The 9,392-nt window shown below is 43.0% G+C and overlaps 1 pseudogene; it reads right to left on the bottom strand.

Annotated features, from left to right (window-relative positions):
* Positions 1 to 651: 651 nt before the first annotated feature.
* Positions 652 to 9,392, bottom strand: part of LOC135096809 (heme peroxidase 2-like) — a 9,958-nt pseudogene continuing 1,217 nt past the window's right edge.

Genomic DNA, 9,392 nt, shown 5'->3' with positions numbered 1-9,392 from the left:
CTGCCAAATTAGGGGAGGCATTGTTCCCCTGATAGGAAGCACCCACACCCTACCCATGACATATTGGGGCAATTTGGACACTAAAATATTATAAATATATATATATATATATATATATATATATATATATATATATATATATATATATATATATATATATATATATATATATATATATATATATATATATATATATATATATATATATATATATATATACGAGTATATATATATATATATATATATATATATATATATATATATATATATATATATATATATATATATATATATATATATATATATATAGCAGGTCAGCAGTTCTACACAAGATGACCCAGACAAAACACCACACACACACACACACACACACACACACACACACACACACACACACACACACACACACACACACACACAGGGAGACTGAAGAGGGACATTGCTACATAGAAATATCATGTTTAGCCAATATTTTATTAAAAATAAAATACATATTACAATTTACATTAACATACAATACACACACACACACACACACACACACACACACACACACACACACACACACACACACACACACACACACACACACACACACACACACACACACAGGGAGACTGAAGAGGGACATTGCTACATAGAAATATCATGTTTAGCCAATATTTTATTAAAAATAAAATACATATTACAATTTACATTAACATACAATACACACACACACACACACACACACACACACACACACACACACACACACACACACACACACACACACACACACACACACACACACACACACACACACAGGGAGACTGAAGAGGGACATTACTACATAGAAATATCATGTTTAGCCAATATTTTATAAAAAATAAAATACATATTACAATTTACATTAACATACAATACACACACACACACACACACACACACACACACACACACACACACACACACACACACACACACACACACACACACACACACTAGGATAAAATATGAGTTAGGTTTACTTAGCAGAAGAAAAATAAGCACGCAGAAATATAATTTTCAGTTTCCTACCACACCAAGAGACTTTTCCTTTCTTAACACAGTGAATGGAGGTGCAATGAAGTGAGACCATTGACAGAACACACATGAATAAGTTAGGGCTAAAAGGAGCTGAAAAGACATAGATGAATGATATTGAATAACACATGAACACACACACACACACACACACACACACACACACACACACACACACACACACACATCTCACTAAATTAAATAGAAAAGCTTCATAAACATAATTTGACCTTCAATGACCTTTCATTCTGGATCTGCTGAATTCAAAACAGCAATACATCTGACCTTGAATGACCTTGTGTCCTGGGTCTTGCTGAGGTCAACATATACCAACATTCCTCACTAAATAACCAAATTTCATGCAACTTGACCTTAAATTGACCTGTATTCTGGGCCATACTAAGGTCATTTTGCAAGATTTGAATGAATATACCTTTTCTTGTGTCTGTTCTCTACCTAATCATGTGTGTGTGTGTGTGTGTGTGTGTGTGTGTGTGTGTGTGTGTGTGTGTTTCCATCAATACACACACACACACAACACACACACACACACACACACACACACACACACACACACATATACACAGATGCATAGATACATACATACATACAAACAGCAGTAGCAGCATTATGAAAACAACTTAATTTTCTTTTTTTTTTTTTTTTCTGTAAGATGTTATAGTCTTCCACAAACCCAAGGAGGAGGAGCAGGAGGAACATACATACATACATACAAGGGAGAAACAAACACAAAAATTTACAGCATTACTCCAGAGAGACATTGCTAAATACAACCACTCAACCCCAAATTCACTGTCATAATATACCATATATCTGCTGAACAAAAACAAAACTTGCCTCTTACACAGACAGACAGACAGAGAGAGAGAGAGAGAGAGAGAGAGAGAGAGAGAGAGAGAGAGAGAGAGAGAGAGAGAGCATCCCCACCCCTAACATACTTCACAAGATAGGGACATTGCAAAAATATTCTCTAACCATTTCTTGTGACGTCAGCTCTTTAACTGTTGGCAAATCCGAGCTGGTTGGAGTCCTGAGTGGCCACTTGTGGGAAGGCACGGAAGGCAAATGCACACTGCACCTTGCACACGTGGTCATTCAGAATAGACTCAGGACTGTAGGACTGGGCCAGGTGGAAGCAGTTGTCTATCTTGAGGCTCTGGCAGACAGGCTGTGGAGGAGAGAGAGGACAGAGAAACACTCAGCTTTGTATATAAGTGGACTCCAGGTACCATTGTTAGTTGAGGCTGGCAGACTAGCTGTGAGAGAGAGAGAGAGAGAGAGAGAGAGAGAGAGGGAGAAATACTTAGATTTGCCTTTAGGGAGTCTCTAGGCACTTGTTAATTGAGGCTCTGGCAGACAGGCTGTGGGGGTTGGGTTTAATAAGCAGATAAACAGACAGATAGGCACTTCCAGGCATTGATAGCATTATAAATAGCAAAACAAACAGACAAACAGACAGACAGACAGATGCACAAGACTCACCCCTTCCTTGGTACAGGTGCACATAACACAAGGAGAGATGCGTTCTGCTCCACTTATGTCGATGTTAGTCTTGCCTACGCCACATGACACACGCTCTTTCCACAGCTCAAGGTTCACCCCGGGGAGGTCGCGACATGACACTCGGGGGTTCCTGGGGGTGAGGAAGGGATAAGGGGATAGCATTTTGTCTGTGTCTGTATGTGTGTGTGTGTGTGTGTGTGTGTGTGTGTGTGTGTGTGTGTGTGTGTGTGTGTGCAGGAGCAGTACTTACAGGAAGGGGTCTGGAAGGTCAAAGACAGACCACTGTTCACTTTCCACATAGTCACAGTTGGTCACACAGAAGCTTGGACAGTGTCACCTGTAGAGAAGAGACACACTTGAGCTCATTTGTTTGCTGCTAAAACACTTCATTTGTTAAGTAAGATCAAGATAAGTTAGCTAATTTGATTAGTAAGGTTAGACATAACTAGATTTAGGACAGATTAGGTAATTAAGTTAAGTTTTGAGTAGATTTGGCAAGGTTACTTAGATTTTAAGTTGATTTGATAAGTAAGGTGATTTACTTTTACTAATGCTACTATTATTTCTACTACTATTATTCCTTTCTATCCTATGGCTGACTGGGATAAGAATGTGTGTGTGTGTGTGTGTGTGTGTGTGTGTGTGTGTGGCTTGTGTGGGATTGCCAGCCTGGTATATAAAGAGAAATGAACTATTGCTATTACTACTACTGCTGCCTCACCACCCACAGACAGAGATACTACTGCTACTATTATTACTATTACTACCCACCACTACTTAACACCAACAGAGATACTATTTACTACTACTGCTACCACCACCAGCACTCATTACTCACAGATGGATAGACTACTGCTACTGTTACTACCACCACCACCACCACCACCAAGGAAGACCCACCTTTCTTATTTCAGTGAGCTGAGGGTCGGTGAAGCGCACAAGTGGGTCAGCATTCTCATACCAGAACCGGTCACAGCAGCGGAGGTTCCTGAACTGAATGCCGAGGGTGCAGCCGAACGTGGGACCGACCAGTCCACCGTGCAGCGGCGTCTCAATCAATCCACCAGTGAACAGATCTATGTCATCCACGTGTGCGTACGTCCGTTTCATTCGCTCGATCACCGGCCTCGCTATCTCCCTGTGCAGGTCATCAAACGACCTCGCCCTGGTCAGGTTACAGAGGGCCCTGTACTCATTGTAAGGCTGCAGTCCATGGTCTCTGCCTCGCTGGATGTTGAGGGCAGCCAGGTCCAGGCCAGAGAATGGCTGCCGCTTGTCTTCAAAGAGATGGTTGGTCACCTCATCTGTCAAGAACTGGTCCAGTGTCTCCATGGACACAGTAGTCAGGCCGCGGATGATCTCATCAAGCATCCCAGGCTGGTAGAGTAGGTCTGGGTTGAAGAAGTGTTCGCTCAGCTTGACAGGAGGGTTGCGCTTGGCAAATATTCCGTCCATGCGCTCCAGGGAAGGCTTGAGTAGAGAGTGGCCAAAGCGGAAGGCTATGCCAAATTCATTGAGCACTGTTGGGTTGCAGTATGCATCGTAATCTGAGAGAGAGAGAGAGAGAGAGAGAGAGAGAGAGAGAGAGAGAGAGAGAGAGAGAGAGAGAGAGAGATAGTCATTAGGAGTGCAGTGTGTTAGAGGGAAATGTTGCACACATACACACACACACACACACACACACACACACACACACACACACACACACACACACACACACACACACACACACACACACACACACACACACATTAACCTACCTTCAGAATAGCCCTCAGGCAGCAAGTTAAGCTCATACAGATTAACAGCGTTCCACCCCAGCACCCTTGGCAGCCACTCATTGTACGTGACATGCTGGTTGATGGCCGTCACGATACGCCGGGCATTTTGGAAGAGCTGCTCATCATTCCAGTGTTTGTTGAGGCGCTTCAGTTCCCCGGCCACTCTGTTGTGTTCACGCATCATCAGAGTGTGTAGCGCAGCCAAGCCAGGCTGCTCTGAGGCCCGGGTGTCTCCTGTGGGTGGGAGGAAACAGACAAGTGGATGTTTTCAAGGCTTTCTCTCTGTTTTTTCCTCTTATTCACTCAGTCATACACACACACACACACACACACACACACACACACACACACACACACACACACACACACACACACACACACACACACACACACACACACACTGCAAGAAAGAAGGGAAAGAGGAGACCTGATAACAATGTTCAAATTAGTAAATGGCATGGAGAAGATAGACAGAGATGACCTAGTTGTAAAAGTGGAGGAAGGAGATAGACGTACAAGGGGACATATGAAGAAATTAAAGAAGAGTCATTGTTTGGGAGATATTAAGAAATACAGCTTTCCGCATCGAATGGTTGAAATATGGAATAACTTAAAAGAAGAGGTAGTTGCGGCAAAGAGTGTGCACATGTTTAAAGAGAAATTGGACAAATTCGGGTATGGAGACAGGACTAATTGAGCTTTGGCTCGGACCCTGTATTATACAACTAGGTAAATACAACTAGGTAAATACACACACACACACACACACACACACACACACACACACACACACACACACACACACACACACACACACACACACACACACACACAGACAAACAAAAAACATACTCTTTGAAGGGTCTCTTTCTCTTCCTCTCTCTCATTCACCCATTCAGTCAATCACATACACATAAATGACTCTTTAAAGACTCTCTCTCTCTCTCTCTCTCTCTCTCTCTCTCTCTCTCTCTCTCTCTCTCTCTCTCTCTCTCTCTCTCTCTCTCTCTCTCTCTCTCTCTCTCTCTCTCTCTCTCTCTCTCTCTCTCTCTCTCTCTCTCTCTCTCTCTCTCTCTCTCTCTCTCTCTCTCTCTCTCTCTCTCTCTCTCACACTCAGTCATATGTAGACAGTGACATCATCTAGTAAGCAATGCAAACAGTAACCTTACCTAACCTTACCTAAGCTAACCTCAGCCAAACACTAACCTCCAGTGAAGCACCGGCCAGAGGGAGCCTGACACTCGTGGTTCTCATTCTCAGTGGGCAGCAGGTCTTTGCCTCGCAGGGGGTTGGGTGTGCCTCGTAGCATGCCGTCCTGCAGGGGTAGTGCAGTAGCAGTAGTAGTACATTATTCTGCATCTCTCTTTCTCCCTCTTTTCAGAACCAATAGGTGTGTGTGTGTGTGTGTGTGTGTGTGTGTGTGTGTATGGGTGTCAGTGGCCAGCCTAGCACTGTGAGATGCTACTACTACTACTACTACTTTTCAGGTTGTTAGCACCCAGTCAATAGGGAGATTTTAAAACAAGATCAGACTAGTATATAGATGTGGATGACAGATATAGAAGCCTCATGCTGGTTTTCCCCGGTGCTGCACACTTACTGACTTGGTCCTCAGTTGCTGCTGCTCACACTTGTCCGAGCCATAGGTGTGAGAGGCGTCGATGAAGGCAGTCACTTGGTTCATTTGCTCCCGGTAGCCTGGTCAACAAATTACTTGTGTTACGATGGTGATAATGATAATAGCAATGGTAATTCTTTCACTCTTGGGAGCCTGCTTGAAGGAATTATGTTTAAGCAATAGTAATAATATGTTTAGGTGATGAAAGTGTTATTGGTAGTGTTGATTTTCTTCTTTTATCATTTTATTGGCCTTGCTGTGTTAAGTTTAGATGATAGAGACTAAACACACAGACAAACACACAGACACATTATCTCACACTCTATGTGTCTCTCTTTGTCTCCCTCACACCTACATGGAGAAGCAAAGACAAACTATCTCACTCTCTCTATCTGTCTCTCTCTCTCTGTCACATTCCACAAGAGAAAATAGACACACACAGCATACCTTCATATCCTCTCTCTCTCTCTCTCACACACACACACACACACACACACACACACACACACACACACACACACACACACACACACACACACACACACACACACACCTAGAGTCAGCTGGCCTGGCATGGAGCGGGTTAGGGGGATGCAGAATGGCTGGCCAGATGATATATTGACAGGAGGGAAAAATGGATCGTTCTGAGGAATGGCTGTGGGGAAACACTCAGGGTGGACTGTCTGGGGAGAGTCACATCTGCGGCAATCCAGAATCGAGTCTTGGAAACCTGGAAGAGAGAGAAGTGAATGTGTTTAGTGGGTGAGGTGAAGAGATGCTGGGCCAGGAGTCAGTGTATTTACAGACATGAGGTAAAGAGAGAATAAGTACTTTTTTTTTTATCAACACATACACAGTTAAGTTGATATTAGAAAACATATACCTGTTAACACTAGAATGAGAAAGAGAAACAGGAGATTTGATAACTAATGGAAAAACCAGATAATGATAAACAACAAAGATAGATTAGGTTAGGAACAGACTAAGAAAATATATAGTTTTAGTGACAAGTATGCAGAAATTAAAGAAAACTAGACATATATAGATCAGGAGACAACAAATCAATAGTTTATCAGACCTTGGAAGCTACAACTATGTAAACACACACACACACACACACACACGCACACCTACCTTTGTTGATGGGGGTGAAAATAATATCATGGTCAATAAACTGGCCCCACTGCATGACCATTAGGGTATAGCGGACATGCGGTGCAGACACGTCGTGCATGTTGGCGGAAATGAGCCGAGGGGAAGGGAGAGGCTTGCCGGTGACTCAAGTGACGCGAAATTTAGACAGACCTGGGGATGACAAGAGAAGGTTTAGGGGTACTGGAGTGTATTGTAAAGAAATTCATTTGTTTATCTATCTGTCAGGCTGGCAGTCCCACAGAAGGCAAGGTTTGGGGGTACTTGATTGTACTGTAAGGAAATTGGTTTGTTAATCTATCTATCTGTCAGGTTAGCAGTCCTATAGAAGATAAGGTATGGGGGTACTTCAGTGAGAATTAAGTTTATATATCTATCTGTGAGACTGGCAGTCCTATACAAAGCACAGACAAGGCACCACACACACACACACAATAATAACAGTAATATATCTATCTGTCTGTCTGTCTATCTACATACAAGGCTAGCAATCCCACAGAAGCCAGCCCAGACAAGGCACCACACACTCACACACACAATAATAATAGTAATATATCTATCTGTCTGTCTCTCTGTCTACATACAAGGCTAGCATTCCCACACAGGCCAGCACAGACAAGGCACCACAGACTCATTTACAAACATATTTATTTATTCTCTTTCCTAACTTTATCAAGCTTCAGTTCTTTATTTCTTGTCCTGTCCTGATTACTGATCCTGAGAATTTTGCTTATGTCATCCTTGTCATGCTCTCTATATCACTTTGGGACCTCTAGCTGACTGAAATGACTTCTCTCTGATTCTTAACTTTATAAAGCCTGAACACATTATTTATGTTCTATCCCTAACACTAATACAGACACATAGACATCTATCTGATCTACTCTTGACTTTATCCCTTACTTCATCAAACTTAAACACTTAATTTCTTGACCTATCCCAAATACCAACACACACACATGCACACACACATATATATACACACATACACAGACATACAGACAGACAGACACTCACCGTTTTCATAAGAAGGACGTAGGAGTCGACTTTTTGCCCTGAACGACTTGCCGAAGGACGGGAAGTTAAGATTATTGCACCACCCTGTAGCTGTGCGGAAACGCAAAGTGTGGTCGCAGGGCAGTGTCTGGTCGTCACGCTCAAACACGCTAGGAATTTCCGTGATATCGCTGACGTCAGTGTTAGGCAGAACCTCCATCAAATCCAGTACGTTGTTTGGGGAACCTGACTCGATGTCTTTGAGCTGGCCGTCTGCTGCCCGAGTCTTGCGTGACCTGGCTCTGGTGGTGGAGAGACTGTCAGTGGTGAGGCGTGGTAGACAAAACTGTGGTGTTTTTATCATTTTCTCTGTTGTTTTATTGTTTGCTTGGCTTTCTGTTGTTAATTATGGGAAATTTCTGCTGTTTTTGTGTCATGTTCACCTCAAAATACATCAGTCTAAGGCTTTGAATAACCCTTTCACTAACTAATGCACTCATCTATCACACAAACACATACTTGAATCTTCCTGAGGTCTTGCAGTCAATCTGGTTGGTGTCGGCCATGAGGATCTGGGTGTTTGCCGGGCCGCGCTGCACCTTGAGGAGGCCGCCAGAGAAGGCACGCAGCTCGTCACTCTCCTCCTTGCTGGACCCGTAGATCACCGACCCATCAATGAAGGATGTCACTTGGTTGATCTGTTCTCTGGGGCCTGTGTGAAGTGTCACCATTAATAAGACTAGTGAAGCAACATTACATAAACTCAGTGATAGTATTTATGATAGCTCTCTGATAATTTACACCACCATCACCACCCATTACTCACTTACCTGAAGGAATGGGGTCAATATCCACAGGTAAGGGAAATCCTGAGGTTCCTAAGGGGATTTGCTGAAGGGACCTCTCCTCTCTTCCTCCTCTTTCCCCATCCTCTCCTCCTCCCCAGACCTCCATGCCTGCCACAGTCAGCCACAGACACCACCATGTCACCACACAGGCTGTCATACACACTCTGGAGAAGAAATGGAGCGAGATAATGCAATGACACAAAGGGAAACACAATTTTCAGGGTCAGTAATTATATTTAGGAAAATAAATAATTGGTTTAAACTTAATAAAAGGTAGAGGTTAAGAGGGGTCTGATGGTCTTGGAAAGTGGTATAGGGGACATAATAAGAGTGATATAAGCAAAATTCTCCAGGTAGGGCAATAAATAATTGGTTTGTGCTTGATAAAGGCAGAATTAGATTAAAAGG

This window comes from Scylla paramamosain, chromosome 3 (genome assembly GCF_035594125.1).
Source record: "Scylla paramamosain isolate STU-SP2022 chromosome 3, ASM3559412v1, whole genome shotgun sequence".
Taxonomy (NCBI): Eukaryota; Metazoa; Arthropoda; class Malacostraca; order Decapoda; family Portunidae; genus Scylla; species Scylla paramamosain.
The sequence above is the reverse complement of the archived record's forward strand: the minus strand, read 5'-3'. Positions and strand labels throughout refer to the sequence as shown.